The sequence below is a fragment of the Filicampus tigris genome, chromosome 1, assembly GCF_054856515.1.
Source record: "Filicampus tigris isolate MCC_2025a chromosome 1, RoL_Ftig_1.0, whole genome shotgun sequence".
Lineage (NCBI taxonomy): Eukaryota > Metazoa > Chordata > Actinopteri > Syngnathiformes > Syngnathidae > Filicampus > Filicampus tigris.
In genome coordinates, this window is record NC_141217.1 from 28,158,027 (window position 1) to 28,172,879 (window position 14,853).

General features: G+C 41.9%; 1 protein-coding gene across 6 annotated transcripts in view; it reads left to right on the forward strand.

The window, feature by feature from the left end:
* Nucleotides 1–14,853, forward strand: part of LOC147153458 (synaptotagmin-2-like) — a 68,727-nt gene that overhangs the window by 24,404 nt on the left and 29,470 nt on the right. For 3 of the 6 annotated variants that reach the window (XM_086030106.1, XM_086030086.1, XM_086030139.1), the window contains one exon: nucleotides 1,207–1,274. The exons of 2 other annotated variants lie outside the window; for them this stretch is intronic. The gene's annotated coding sequence lies outside the window, so the exon portion shown is untranslated. Of the gene's footprint in view, nucleotides 1–1,206; nucleotides 1,275–11,614; nucleotides 11,764–14,853 lie in introns of those variants that run through there. One more of the 6 variants, XM_086030115.1, reaches the window with a different exon arrangement.

Genomic DNA, 14,853 nt, shown 5'->3' on the forward strand with positions numbered 1-14,853 from the left:
ACTGTAGATCGCTTCTGACCATTTTGACATTATGTTGTTGGCATCTTAAAAGATATGACATATAATATAGTGGTCTGCTGAGCTATAGTTGAAGGAATATGAACAAAACTCATGCTCATACAGCTAAAAACATGTATTAAACATACAGTAAATGCTCCTCTGGTGTTGAAATATTATTTATGTTAATACTTTCTATCCAACATTTTGGGAATAATATTTCTGGTAATCCCAAAGGAGGAGAGGATATCACTGTAGAAAAGCAAAAAACAAACAAACAACAAAATCTAAACATAATAATAAAAATAATACTAATAATAAAAAATAAAAATAAAAAAAATAATAAAAAAAATAATAATGGTAATAACAATAACAATAATAAAAATAGTGATTATTATTATTTTTTTTTTATTATTATGAACAGCTCAATATCCATAATTAAAAATTTTGAGCATAAAAACTTTTCCTTGATATACTGTATGCAAGCAAAAACAATAAAGTTGAAATTGAATTGAAATAGTGGTGCTATTTGCGCATGATGGGGCCAAGCCCATCTGCAAATCGCGGTTACCGTGAATAATAATAATAATTTTCTGTATTTCAAAGGCTTAAAAGCTGTGAATAAGGTGAATTTGCAAATGCCAAGTCGTGGAGACGCAAGGGCCACTGTCGTCGGTAAGATTGCATTAACATGAAATCAGTTGACTAACTGGTGAGCAGCACTTTAATTGATAGCAGTCAGGACTAAATCACTCGCCCTTGTAGTTTTGTGATTCATGGCTTTATTGTTTAAAGTGACAGTTATCAATAATTGTCTCCTGGTGCTAATTACTTTTTCTAAGTGAAGGTTCTGCTGTGCAAATGGGAAGTTTTTTTTTAATCCTTGTTTGATTTTAATTCAGGAAAGATTGAATGAAAATTAATGTCAAAAGTTGTTTAATTCAGTAGGTTTCCGTTGCTGGAAATTGGGTTTTGTGTCAGTATGATTATGTAAGAATGAGCAGGTAGACTAAAACTGATGGAGCTTGGGACAAGACAGATCATTTTAAGTTCATCAAGAAGGAAGTAGCAAATCAAGGGGGGGGATCTTTTATCAATGGAATTTCAGGACATTCTATGCATGCATATATGTGCTTTTTAATATAAAACTGCTCCTTTTAGTCAAACATGAATGTGCTTGTTTGAGCTCACACCGTCTTTCCTTTGCAGGATATCAGACTGGCAGCTTTTTCATTGTGAATACCTCCAGCCACTCCTTCAAGACTCAACATTTGGCTGTAAGTGTCCCACTAGCACAGATCCTGCGTGCATGAATGCACGGGACCTCTATGTGGCACACTCTTTGACAACACTGTGTGGCATGCGGACTTAACGCTTGCGAGAGAAGTAGAGTGGCGGGAGGAAGGGGGTATTCTCCACTTCATCGCAGCGGTCCAGTGTCATTGCTGTGACCGTCCTCTTTATGAGGGCACACATCACTGTACAGTGTTACTAGCCTCCATCCTCTGCGCAAAGAATATCATCCATCATGGTCATCGCAAAGACCTGTCCCGCCTTTCTGGCCTTACTGAGTGTCTACTAAAAGCATGGCCCGGGTGGCTAACTCACCATGGTTGTGTGTGTGTGTGTGTGTGTGTTTTCTTTTTGACAATCATGTATCATTGTAATGTACTTAAGATGCCTCAATACAAAGAGAGTCTGTTGACTTTCTTCATCTCTAGACATTCGTTTCTTGTGAAGTATCTATTTATACACCCAACAGATTCATTTGTGATGCCCTTGAGTGTGCAGAGCTGACTCACAGACGGAAGTGAGCAGTGGTCTCCCATGACAGCATTTGACCCTCTTCTCCTTCTCCACCTATGCACGGATGCAATCTAATTTCTTAATTTGCTGTGGTCATTCATGCCACAGGGAAACTGTGCCCCAAACAGAATTCCAAGACATTTTGTTATTTTACCACTTTCATTTACAAACTTTTCTGCTTATGACAATCCATGATTAGCCAAATCAATTCTGAAATGTATTGCCTTGCACTTTTTGTGTGTACACGTTTACTAAAGCCTATGTAATTATTTGACAACAATGTCAGAATAATAACGAATAATCTTTTTGGAGGGGAAAAGGTTCCATGAGGCATAAAGAAGACAGCGGAAGTCAGGGCTGGTCTGGCCATCAGGCACAGCAGGCAAATGCCCGCTTGACCGGCATCTTTTTTGAGCCAATTAGGTCCAATTTATTTATTTTTGTTCTCCTCTTTCCCCCCCAAGAGACCAGTCCACAATTTAGAGAGACTGCCCGATTAATACATTTACAATATAGACAGTAAACTGAACCAATCGGCATAATTGTATTAGCCGATGAAACCCGTTCAACCTTTACCCTGACAGGGGTCGGCCCATTGGTCCAGTTTCAACATAGACAGTACAAAGAACCAGTCAGGATACCGCATGGCCCGTGTCACTCCCGATGTTAGTTTCACAGTCATAAAAAGAGCATGTATTGAACACATGTTGCAAAATGTGAACCAAAAATGAGAAAGAGTGCAAAGAAATGAAAGAATCTTATTGGAGATGCTGCAAAACGTGCAAAAATCACAGATGCATTTGCTGGAGGGGCTGCTGAAGCCTCCACTATTGTGACAGCAATGCTCTACCTGCAGTAAAACTGCAGCTTGGATAAATGGACGGTTGAAGGAGCAGCGAGCAACCTCAGACAATGCAGGCTTTTGAAAGCGCAGGACAGAGTGAAACGGGAAAGTGGAACTGCCGGAAAGCAGGTTGTAACATTTGATTAATACGGGGGACTTCCAGGTGATGGAGGTAACGTTAGCTGGCTTCCATTTCATGCCTTTAGCAATGGCAATCAATTAATATTACTGAATAATAGTAATACTAATCAATCACCATTCCTCAAGAGCAGTTCAGCATTTATACTTGCATGTTTTTTTTTCTCCCCCAAATCTTGCAATCACAGCACCTTTTTTCTAATAATATAGCAGATTTTCAAGGCTGTGAAGTTGTGGATAAGCAGCAACTGTCCAGATTTGGCAAAATCATAACATTTATTTGATATTTTCGGATATTTTTGTTCAAAGCGTGTTGAAAGGCTGCACATCAGTTTGAATTAGTGGCAATCCTCGATGCTATAGTTAAACGTGTTTCAAAAAGCACTCAGAAATGATCATTAAAAGCTTTGCAATTTAAACATGTCTAATGTAAGCATAAAAACAAGTATAAAAGAATACAATTGCAAATCGTATACCCTCACTGAGACTGAGAGTAAGACGGTGTCAAATGCTTTTAAACTACAATCTTAGTTGTTTTGGTTGAGGGCTGCTTTATCCCTGTTTTTTTTTGTTGTTACAAATTGCTTACTATAGCTTTTTATAGGAGGCAGCAATTTTTAACTGACATATCAGAGCTATCCAGAAGATACATCTTAGAGTTGGTTTCAGTAAAGGAATCCATTGAATTAAATAGAGGAAACAAAAGGGTTTGAGTGAACAAATGATGCTACATTTCTGGAATTTAGGGCGATGATGATACATTGGGCCCTATTTTCATGCCCAGCACAAGTCTAGTGCAAAGCACAGTCTATCTAACTGTGCGCATGGGTGGAGTTTTCTTTCTTTTGGCATTTTCCTCGACTCGCACACGGGTGGGAGAGGGAGTTTGTGCTGTTGTGCGCCGCTGTGGGATGGAACGGAGCCGAATCCCGGGAACCGAAGCGGCTCCCCTTATTCCCTTTAAAATCAGGTTGGTTGAGGCGCACACAGTGCTTGAGCTTGCAGCAGCAGAAATTAAAACCCGTGCATGACACTGACAAGCGACTGACAAGTGCAGCAAAAAGGTAAACTGCAAGACTCCTGCAGATGCTGTAGTCGGCCACACTTGTGACGTGGGCAACTGGAGACCGCCTTGCACCCCCTATTTGTGTGTCGCTAGGTGAAAGAAACACTGAAAGAGACAAGACAACCTAACTGAAAACCAACCACTGCCCAACCATAGATGTGCCACGCGGACATGGGGGTGGTATTAACATATTTTTAAGATGATAATGATAATAATTCCTTCAATGACTTGATTTCTACAATGATTTAGCGGGATCGTCCCATGCTGTTGTCATATTTATAAATGAAATATGATGACATCCACCCCACATGTTTGCCTGCTTCTCGTTTAAATCCACCACAATCGCTTGACATCACCTGTGCCACACCTTAGATCAGCTTTTATGTAGTCAAAAATCTAGTCTACCTTTGGTCACCAAATTATCAGATGCTCCTGGGGCGTGCCATCAAATATGCCAGATCGCCTATCGAGGGCAATCTCAGATAAATATGCCCGAGACGATTTTCTGTCTCAGTCCAGCCCTGACGGCAGTTGGTAGTGACCGTGGGAGGCACAGGCAGGGATGATGGAGGTGTGACTGCACTGTGAACAAGTGTAGTTTACTGTAAGATTGGCTTTGTGTGTGTGTGTGTGTGTGTGTGTGTGCGTGTGCGTGTGCGTGTGGGCGTGTGTGTGCGTGTGTGTGTGTGTGTTGCCTGCATCAGCTGCACAGTCTAGCACTCAGACAATTCATCAAAGTCATTTCCATGAATGATGGAATTGGGCAAATACAAACCAATAAACCCCCGCAGACAGCCGCCGTGCCAGGAAGGATGGACTCTGCTCTTATATTGGCCCGATTGCTGTAGTCGGTCACCATGTTTCAGCCCATTGTGCCTTTTTCTTATTGTTAACATTGATCATGGCTCCTTCCACTGAATGAGTTTGCATGCCTTAGGATAATGTGGTTCAGAGTATTTTGCATCGTTTGAGATTCGGGAACTTTTTATGGATATATTGTAAGGGTGTGTAATTCAACCTCATCTGCAGGTTGGGATGAGAAGAAGTGAAATGAAACTTGAAATGAAAAACAACATCAGTCTTGCAATTGCCTTACAAGTGCTGTTTTTCTTTTATTTTTATTTTTTTGTTGTTTAACAAGACAAATTTCAGGTACGAGCCAGATTTAGATTTTTTAGCTCAACCTAAAATCAACTTTGGAAATTGAGTTTAGGTTGATTAGTCTGGTAGTTTTTGGATTGGCCACAATTGTATCTGTTCTTCAACATGCCTTTATTATCTGTATGAGTAGTATAATAACATGTATGACTAAAGACAAGTGCAATACTGAACATCAATCAAAAATCTTTGGGTGCATTTCTGTTTCCATATTAAGAATAGCTGCAGTGAGAAAGTACATTCTGGTAACAGAATTCCATAGCAGAGAGCTTTTCTACTCACTATGCCAGATAAAAAAAAGGGCCATCACAACTAAACAAAGTACAGCATTGTTGCACCTTCTCACATGTTGAGCACCAGCGCATGCAGAGAGCCACATCTAATCCACTATTGATATCTGGCTCACATACCCAAGTGTCGCAGTCACAGATTTCCAGCTGCAGCAATGCTCCACTGCTTCATATTTGGAGAATCAATCTTGAGAGTTGAGTCGATAACAAGTAGATTTGCTCGTCTGTCTGGGCATGTCTACGCTGAGTATTTTATCGCAGCACAAATAATCTATTTTTTTCTGCCATTCCTCCGACTCTATTCTATTTTCAATTTCTGTTTTGTGGGTTCATGCGACATAAGCATCCTCTCAGGCTGTTAAAACACATCACAGAAGAAGCTTATGATCTTGCATGTAATGTTTTGGTACACCGGCAAATGTTACAGTGGCTTCCATTTGTTGTAAGCTCCACGTCTTCGCAATATATATATGCCTTATAAAAGATGGATTCTAACTTGCTCTGAACCTCTGGAGCAGGGGTAGCCAACCACTCAAAGCCAAAGAGCTGCAATTTTGACTGTGCAAAGAACCACAGCATACACGTAAACATACATAAACTGCTTCGTCGCGTCCCCTCACTCCCCTACTTTCCTTTGCATGTTTTGACAAACCCCAATTTATTGTAACGTTCTAAGCAAATTGATTCAAGTGCTTGATACATTTTGGGAACAGCTACTGTATGTCTACTTTTTCGCCTGACCTTTAAGTGAACAACCTGTGTTTGAGAAGTTCATTCCCCTTTTGAAATTCCTGCTTGATGTTTGAATGGATTGAACTCAAGGCCCACTGAAGATTTGAATCCTGGAAAGGTTCTAATGAAGCCCAGGCAGAATGGATTGCCATTATGTATTTGGTAGGCCTACACTACTCAACTTTTTTTTCAATTGTGTCAAAGCGTGGTTATGCACGCACTTGGTAACTTGACTGACAAATGTAATTCCATCACCCCGTTTAAACAAGCCCTCGCATCCACTGCACTTGTTCACTTTGTGTAAAACAGGGTCAGCAACTTAGTTTGGTGGCAGGCCAAATTTTTTCCAAACAATCCTATCATGGCCAAAATTACATTTTGATCAGACAAACCTGCTGCAACAACATCAAGAGCTCACGATTTGTTTTTTTCACAGTATGATATTTATTGCAATACTGTGTGAAAGCTCACAGCACTGCAATAAACCTCACTGTACTGCTGGAAAGTTCACGGTACACAGTCTGCTCACTAATTTGACAGTATCATATTTCTTATTTACCGCATATGAAATGTGAAACTGCCCACTAACTGATTCTTTTGCTTTGCAATTCAGAAACACAGGAACACTCTGAATAAAGGCAACACAGATATTAAAAGCTAAGTAACAATAAATAAAATAATCACCTTGTTGGTTTCTTTTTCTCTGCTTACTGAGATGCTTAAATTTGGAGGGCAACTTATCTCTGATGTTTTGTTTTCATTTTAAGAAGACCAGCTCATTATTTTGCTGCAAAAAGACCAGGACGATAGCAAGGACCTTTTACCACACCATTCCGTGCTCGCCACCCGTCACCACATACACAATAAATTGTGAATGAAATGGGTTGACGGCGCGTTGCGCCTAGCTAAGCTCATTTTTCAAAATGACTTCAGCCTTATTCAAAAAGAAAAGGGCCGGAAACCGGCTGCTCTTTGGCCAGTGCTTTGGCGGCTCGCGAGCCACGGGTTGGCCAGACCTCCTCTGGAGCCTTGCCCAGCAACGTTAGTTTCTCTTACTGCTCACAAAATAAAATTACACACATGATTATAGGATTATTTACTTTCCGTAGCAGACGAAATGAGTGTTACATATCTATCGCGGAAACCTACTGGTCATGACATACAGTATCACTATCAATCTGTGAGTTAGGGTTGTGTCTCCTGGGAAATGTGCCACTACAGATCCACTAGGGCTTACCCAGCATGCCCTGGATGTTGCTTGGATCAATATCACCTTTCCTGGACAGACCTACCTGCTTGTGTTCAGGCTACAAGAGAATAAAATCATTTTCTATGTGCAGGCAAGTGCACAAACTCATATAACCAATTTACTAGCTTTCCTACATTAAAAACAAAAATATATACACAGCACTTTTTTTTTGCTTCCATTTTTCATGATATTAATTATTTAAAAAAAATACTTTTTCTATGGACACAAAAAGTGTCTTTCTCTCAAATATTGTTCACAAGGCTGGCTAAATCTGTTAGTAAACCCATGTCCTTTGCCAAGATAATGCATCCACCTTACAGGTGCTGATTAGACAGCATGATTTTTGCACAGTTGTGTCTTGGCTACCCACAATGAAAGGCCATTCTAACATGTGCAGTTTTACTGTATTGCAAAGGTCTGGGAGGGTCAGAAAAACACCCAGTACAATGGTGTGACCGCCACTGGTCTCATTCATTGCAACTCATCTTTGCATGCAGTTGATCAGGTTGTCATTATGACCACTGCGATGTTGGTACTGGCTGCGTAAAGTTATATATTCGCAGGAAATGGTGCCTTTTCTCGTATGCACTGTTCCAGAGCATCCCAAACATTGTCAGTGGCTAGCATGTCCAATGAGTATGCTTGCCATGCAAGAACTGGGATGTTGTAAGCTTCCAGGAATCGTGTACAGATCCTTGCAACGTGGAGACGTGCATTATCGTGCTGCAACAAGAGGTGGCGGTCATGAATGAACGGCTATGTTTGTTGTCCATAACACTACCCCTGCCCCACCCAAGACCCCTTTGAGGGCAAGATTGCCTGAGACGGTTACAGACAATTTGTACAGAAATGTTTGCGGCTGCAAATCCTGGTTGGCTCGTCTCAAAGGATCGTAGGGGTGAAGATGCTGAATGTGGATTTGCTGGGCTGTTGTGGTTACACGTGTACTGTGGCTGTGTGGTCAGTTAAATATACTTCCAAATTCCCTGGAACACCTTTGGAAAAGGTTGACGATAAATGAGAGAGAAATGACAGGTAACAGCTCTGGTGGATATTACTGCAGTCTCACCTGTTTTCTGAAGCTGAGTCGTGATTGGTTGTTTCCTGAGCCCTGCGCAACTGTGAGGTCATTTTCAGTCAACAGCAATTAAGTGACAAAATGGCCACCTCCAAACAGGTGGATTTTGCTGCTTAATTCATATTCCACAAACACAATATTTATCAGAATCTCAAATTTAGACTAGCGGGGCTGCATAGAACATATTATTGTAAGGCAAATGTTGGGGTTGACTTTAAATTTGAGGCAGATATGATGCTTATCTGTTTGAATCCTCATTCAATTTTTAGTTTGCATCGCCATTCAACATTAATCTGTTAGTTATGTAGGAATACCAATTTTACACGCTGATGAAATTTCATAGAACATTTTTGCACACATTTTCACTCAATAACGCCAACACTTTAAACCCAGACTTGATTTCTGCTGAGCGATGTATGGCAAACAACATTTTGCTTTACTTTGTTAACAGCTAGCAAGCTAAGCGATAGCTTGAAAGGCTTTGACGCCGTATAACATGCTGAGATGTTTATCCGGATACAAACAATTTAATGGATGACGTTTTACACCATTGAAGTCGTGATCTAAGGCCTTAGTCAACCAAAAGCAACATAAATATAAATATTGCTTTGTGTCACGAGACAAAGATCTAGCCAACATCGTTCACCCATCCAGAGTAGACACAAAGTCATTATAAGAATCCAGGCACTTGACAGAATCAACGTCCTCCCACGTTTAGGCACTCTTCTTTACAATCACTTAATTAACGATGTTGTGATAGCTCACCTTGGAGAACGCACTGGCTTGATTTGACCAGTCTAATTTTGAAAGCTATAATGTAATAATAATAATAATAATAATAATAATAATAATAATATAATGTAATGGACAGATGTCCTAATAAGGACCTTTTTCACAAAACTAGACATAAATAGACCAATGTACGATAATGCTAACAATAGATAAGCTTTTGAAGCTCTTATCTCTCTTTTTTTGCGTGCTTGTCCTCATTTATGGCGCGCAAAATTAAGCATTGTGGGTAAAATGACATGAGTGGTAAGGGTCTATACGCTGGCAAGTGGAATAGATGAAAGCCACTAATATGAAGAAAAGAACGTTCCTTATAATGTAAGGAGAGTTCCAGCCCAAGTCCAGCATCCTGAGGCTGTACACGAAACAGATAGGTATGGGGGTTGGTTAGTTGAGCATCATGGGCACTATCCAGGAAGAAACAACAGGCCTCCAAGAATACATCAAGATGATGACCTACTGGCATGACCTGCTAAGTGAATGCCTCAGACAACAGAAGCCCTGTAAGGAGAAGGAGCCAGATGGGCTGTCATGAAAAGACAAGCCACTGCATGGCATGTACCAACAACACATTGACATAATGCATGACTTTGCTGGAAAAGGCTGTACTGAAAGACGGTACGGAGGCGCTAATCATGGCAGCACAGGAACATGCCCTAAACACAAGATCAATAGAGGCTGGGGTCTACCACATCAGGACCCCAGGTTCAAGCTGTGCAAAGAAGCACCAGGGACTTTGCAGCGTATCACAGAATGGCGTAAGATGCTGGCAGGCAAGACGTACATGGAGTGGCATAACCAGGTAGCAGGAATAGTGTACAGGAACATCTGTACTAAATATGGACTAGAGGTCCCAGAATCAAAATGGCAGACATATGCAAAGTGGTTGAGAACAACCAGGCCAAGATCCTGCGGGTCTTTGAGATCCAGATTGACAAACTGGTGATAGCCAACCAGCCTGACATAGTGGTGGTGGATAAACATCAGAAGACAGCAGTCGTGATAGATGTAGCAATCCCAAATAATAGCAACATCTGGAAAAATTAACACGAAAAGGATAACAGAAACATCGCACCAGTAGTCAATTAGGCATTGGGCAGTAACCCCCAAGTTGGGTGGATTGCTGTGACAGAATCCAGGAAGAACATCTGACATCTCCGTGGAGAAGGGTGCAATATTGTGATAAGCTAATACCCTGCGCAGAACCCTCAAGCTCCCAGGCCTCTGGCAGAGGACCCAAAATTGAAGGACATACCGCCCAGGGGCAAAAATGTTGTTTATTTTAGTTCAGCCAACCTTTTTTTGTTTGTTTTTTAATCAAGCCTAAATAGCTCACTAATACCTGTCTCCTGCTCTGAGAAATGAAATATGGCCTTTGGGCAAGGTACAAATTAGGTTCCTCTGTTTGCAGCTATATGTTTGGAAATTACAAAAAGCTGCCTCACTGTGTCTCACTGCTTTTTCATTCTAAGTGATTGTGATTTTATTGATTTCTGGTCCAAGTGCCCATTTCCAATAAGCAAGGTGATTCAGTTAAGAGACAATGATAATTCTTGGTGACACACTATTCCACCCAAAGGGCTCCAAAGTGTCTGGCTCAGCGTCGGTGTTAAGCTAATGCGTGTGTCACATCCTGTCATTAAGCCAGCAGATTTATACAGTCACATGTCCTGTCCACGGTAATAGGAAAAAAAGACAGTTTGAGCAAGTGGGTTTGAATGGCCTTTTGGTAACTGGGCAGGTTGAGTCTTAAGAGTTTAGGATTTTCAATCTTATAAGCCAGACTCTGGAGCCTTTTCTTTTTTATGAACAAAAGATAAAATGACTGTAATGTGAGCTTGTCATTTGAATACCTCCATATAAAAATGTCTTTTATATGCACCATTTACCCTGTTTATATTTGTACTGTGCTTGTGAGTTCAAACTCTGAAACTCTGATGACAGTGGGAGTGGTGCGTGTCCAAACACACAATACAAATAAATGCATAAAGACAGCGTGCAGCCGATGGATGCTGTGGTAAGCAGTCAGCAAATGATTGTCTTCTTCCTATTATCTCCAGGTCTCATCGTCAGTATGTCGTTTGTTTGAACTTCTTTGCAGCCGCTCGTTTGTTTATGCTGGTGCAACGCCATCAGCTCTCCGAGCAGTGATGACGTTAGAGCAAGTAACACTCTGTCAGTGGAGCATGTGAATGCATTTGGGTTGCTCGCATGCATCGGAGTGGGATGCAGAGTGCTGCATACAGCACCTTGTGAGCAGCATCGCAAATCAGCTGAGTACCGAGCACTACAGTGGAGGGAGGGATGGAAAGAGAGTGCGGGGAAGGGAGAGGGGGAAGCGGAGAGGAAGGGTGGGGGTGGGGGATCCATGCAAGAGATAGAAAGAGGAGGAGGGGACTGAAAGAAACAGAGGTGGGGGTAGTCGGAAGACTGTGTGGGTGGGGGGACATGTAGTGGTGCAGTGGAAACAGTGCGAAGAGGACTGCAGTTGCTTGTACTGATGGGAGAGCGGTCTGGGGACATTTTTAAGGCATTTTATCACTAACCCCAAGTGCCTCTTTGGTGAATGGGATAGGCTGTTGTGGGGAGCAGGAATACGGAATCACAGCATTGCTGGTAAGGGTGTGTTTTAACTCGCTTCTCAGCATATGCTTGAACACTTTCCTGGGGGAAGATAGGCTTTATCCTTGCATTTCCTACTTTCCTCCTTTCTTGCCCATGCATGTGATGCAAACTTTACTCAAGAAAAGTGATAAGGGATGGGGTCTCGATTTGGTTGAGCACACTTGACGGGTGACACGCCTCTTTCCCGAAGAGTGTCCACGAGTGTGTCCTGCTTAGAGATGCTTCGCTTGACACAAAGAGAATTACGGCATCCCACAAAATCTCCTTGATCAGTGAGAAACAACACAAGTGGAGCTAAAAGAGCTGACATTAGAATAATTCATCCCCACTGTATTTTGACATTATGTTGTAAAACACGCAGCAGGGAATGCGCTATTACTCTCGTAAGTAGTCTTGGGGCTGACAGTTGTGCTAAAGAGGGGAGAACGAGAGGTAGGATTTCGTAAAGTGCTGCAGGATGCTCTTTTTTCCCCACTGTCTCTCGTGGGACGTATAACACTGGCAGCACTGAGGTGACAGTACCAAGGACAAAGCCTATCTTGGGCTGCTTGTAATTCCACATTAGGCCTGTCATTAGAAGAGATTTTGGTGAATTAAATTCAAATTCATTGCTACGTTAATCTCACTTGCTATAAATAACTATGTAGTGTTATTGAGAGCCTGCAGGGTTGGAATGTTGTGCGGTTGTGAAGCAAATATGGCTTCATTTTCACAATCTCTCTTCAAAGACAATACTGTAACTTAGTTACTGTATGTCATGAGGTAGCATCTTGAAATACAGCATAACTTACGTTTGGTCTGTCCCCTGTCTTGTGTGCAAATGATTGGAGGCAGTCAATAGTCGGTACCAGGAGTGGTCACATGATCACTCAACTTTCTGAAACATAGTAAAGAATCACGCAGAGGATCATATTTTTAGTGGATACAGCATATGTTTACCTCTGCAGTAGCAAGGAGCAGAGCATCGTTTGATGCTGAGCTCTCTGGCTGTAAAACATTCAGGCGGGCTCATTAAGTGTGAACCGCAGGCTGCCGCATCCTGTGGCTCTCACACAGACAAACACTCTCCGAGTCTCTCATGCAAACCCAGAAAAATGAGGATGCTTTGAAGTTCACCAATCTTATTTCTGTTTTCAATTGAATCCCGTTGAGAGGACAGCTGGAGCCCAAATGCTTGGTCTGCTCCATGAATAAGAAAGATAAGAAGCTCATGCTTAATGATTCTATACTCCCTGTATTGTTTGGGTGTTTGAGCCCTCACGCAACCACTTGTCCAGATGTCGCTTGCTGTTTTGCCCCGACCTGCGTGATTGTTTATTCGTCACAATGCCAAGGCACTTCTGTGTTAAACTGTCAGATGTGTCACCAGGCACAAACCTCCTGACTGTGCTCATGGTGCAATTTCAGCAGTTTCAGCCTCAGAACAAAAAAATACAAATCAAAAATCAAAGTTTGTCTTCTATTTGACAATTGGTAAGCTATTTTTCCAGATTCACAATCAGGAAGCAGCTCAAGCATAGATATGAAAACTAGGGATGCGTACAGACATATGCTCAGAGCGCGCACTGCTACGCTCGGACCATTCGGAAAGCCAGAGCATTGCTCAAATGTGCCACTCGGTTAGTCAGAGTGCACCAAAAAAGGAGTGCCAGAGAGCGCTCTCTGTGTTCCAACTGGGGACCTAGAGATGGAAACAGTTAAAGCACGAGCTGCTGATTGCTTTGTAACATAGTCTGCATTCGGAAATTAATGGGAGGGGAGCGCGCTCTGCCTCTCCGAACACACACACAGAGCGGTGTTTAGGGCATCAGAGTGAATTTCCGAGCGCACCCTAGATACGCCAGCGGACTGAGGCAGTCAGCTCAGCGACGTGCCTACGCCGCGTTCTCTTTGGGGAGGTTGACTTGTTCATTTCTCAATTGATTTTCATGAGGATTATTTTGTGTCAATGTGCTATTAATACATAATATTTGAAAAAAAAAGTTGTTTTTCTTGCCGTCCACACACATCAAATGCGCTGACAACTTTAACCTTCCTAGTTTAGCGCCACAAGTTGTATCTCAAAAACGGTGTGTCGTATCTACTTATTCATATCTGTGGGCTCGAGTATTGACAGCAGGAACTGTTAACAAATTGGAAACTTCTCTTTACACAAAAAATAGTTGTCTGAACATAACAAACCCAATCTATCAAATACTATGCAGATGCTATTTTAGGGGCGGCATGGTGATCGACTGGTTAGCACGTCCGCCTCACAGTTCACAGGGTTCGATCCCGGCTCCGGCCTCCCTGTGTGGAGTTTGCATGTTCTGCCCGTGCCTGCGTGGGTTTTCTCCGGGTACTCCGGTTTCCTCCCACATTCCAAAAACATGCATGGTAGGTTGATTGGACTCTCTAAATTGCCGCAAGGTGTGATTGTGAGTGCGGATGTTTGTCTCTGTGTGCCCTGCGATTGGCTGGCAACCATTTCAGGGTGTCCCCCGCCTACTGCCCAAAGACAGCTGGGATAGGCTCCAGCACGCCCTGCGACCCTTGTGAGGAGAAGCGGTATCGATAATGGATGGATGCTACTTTAGTTTTTGAGTATGGATACTAGCACATCACGGGAGCACATAATACACGAGTACAAATAAAAATTTGCTTTTGAAGGGCAGTTTTGAGGGGGCGTATAATATTTGAGTGCGTTTTATTCTCAAGAAATTATGGTAATAATATGAGAAGGAAAAAGACATAATTTGTGAGAACGTAGCCATTATTTTAACAAGTACGTATCAATTTCCCACATCATCCTAAATACAACAGTCTGAGACAAGCACCTACAATATATTAATCGGACGGTATGATTAAATATTCTGGCAAGATGTCAGAACGTGACTGTTTTGCAGTGTGCGGGCTCTGCAACTACGTAGTTTTCACGAGTGGCATAGTTTTGCTACAGTTTGAAATTTGAATCGCAGGTGAACGAAAACGTTGCAGATGTCGCAATTCAAAATTGTCACGCCACAGCTAATGAACTTTTACAACAAAAGTTATGTTTTGAGGTAGAGATTTTCACTGCACACAAAATGTGTAAGTAGTTGT